The following is a 1,898-nucleotide window of genomic DNA, read 5'->3' as shown; positions in this document are numbered from 1 at the left end:
TATAAGTCTAATTACATGAAATAGAAGTGGGGGTTTTGATTTTTTACTTTGCTTTTCTGTTTGTAGTATCATTGAAACTACTGTATTGTAAATGATGGAAAATAATTGCATATGTTAAAAAAATAAATTGTATAAAAAAAAGAAAAAAGAAAAAAAGAAAAAAGAAAGATATCAAAAAGAAGAATAAATAACATATTGAAAATTTTTAAATGCCAATGCATTTTACTTTTCTACACTGCTTACAGAACATTTTTAAACATAATTATCATCGACATCTAATCTAATTTGTTCTTTCATCTCTCCATACTATGCATTACTTAAACTCATATGTATTTTGTAATTGATTTCTTTTTTTCTCTTGGCCTCCGCAGGCCTGGTATCTGCTACAATCTAGCATCCTCCACAGTTCTGGCCATACTGGTTCAACAGTTCTTACAAATTACTAACAATCTGGATTCAAGATGCAGTATTGATAATGTTACACTTCGGTGATGGAAGTATTGGTACTATATCTGAGTTGATTTTTGAAACACATATTTAACCAAGATCACAAATTGCATACGAATCAAATAAAAATCAGGTCACCAAAACACATATTTTTGTTGGAAAAATATCAAGTGGAAAAAATAGGAAGTCATTAAAGCACATAGATTGGATTTTAAGTGACTATAAAGAGATTAATTTCAAGAAATTACTGGTTCAATCACTTTCACATCATGGATTGGACACTCAAATTCTGATATTTTTACCCAATGCATTTGACTTCATAAACTTTATTTTTAAGTTATTATAATTAAGTACAAACAAATCTGAATCTTTTTATTAATATATCAGTATTATTAACAAACTTAAAGCTTCCTTATATATTTAAACTCTTTGGTACAGTATTAAAATATCTTTTTCCTTTTCCTTTAGACCTAGACCTTTTGATATTTCAGAGTTTCAGAACTTTGCCAAGCACAGATTCCCAGGAGAGGGCCACTATCCTCACCCACCCTTTTGCTATTCTTCTCTCCCCAGAAGCCTGGCTTCATAAAAGTTTTTTTAAATTACTTATTTGCAAACTACTGATAAAGAAGTTCTGACTGCCTTGCCTTTATGAGGCATGCAGTATAGTTTGGATGTAATCTAAATCTGTGGAAAGAAGTACTTAGAGCAATCATCACAGGAAGAGTGTGTTTACAGTAGGAGGACAGAAGGGAAGGCACAAGGAAGAGCAGTTTGGAGGAGCACAAATGGTTTCAGCATCTTTGGAGGGCAGGGTGTGTTTCCTTGACCAATGTGAAATTCAGCTGGAAGGTAAATGGGGCAAATCCAGGAAAACTTGGAATGCCACACAACGAAATTTAAATTTTCTCAGAAAAGAATAGGATCATTGGAAGTCTTTAAGGAATGGGGTAACAAAATTAGATTTTTTTAATGTTCATTTATTTATTTTTGAGAGAAAGAAAGAGCACCAATTGGGGAGGAACAGAAAGAAAGAAAGAAAGAAAGAGAGAGACACAGAATCCGAAGCAAGTCCTGGCTCGGAGCTGTCAGCACAGAGCCTGATGCGGGACTGAAACCCACAAACCATGAGATCATGACCTGGGTCAAAGTCTGATAGTCAACCAACATAGCCACACAAGCGCCCCTAGATTTGCTTGTAGCATACCACTTTGATTTCATCATGGAGTAAGGTTGGAAAAGGGAAGCCGTAAGTGAATTAAACTTACTTCTTAAAAGGATATCTTAATTATTACTTTTTAGAAAGATTTTCAAAATATGTGTTTAAACCCCAGAACAACTGATTTTCATAAAGCTTATTAATTTAAGACTTACAAAAATAAAGGATTATACCCTTCAATCTAGAATTGCACAACTCCACATGTGATAGATAGGAGTAAGGAGATCAAATA

The sequence above is a fragment of the Suricata suricatta genome, chromosome 1 (genome assembly GCF_006229205.1).
Source record: "Suricata suricatta isolate VVHF042 chromosome 1, meerkat_22Aug2017_6uvM2_HiC, whole genome shotgun sequence".
In the NCBI taxonomy this organism is placed as follows: Eukaryota; Metazoa; Chordata; class Mammalia; order Carnivora; family Herpestidae; genus Suricata; species Suricata suricatta.
This window is presented reverse-complemented; position numbering follows the sequence as displayed.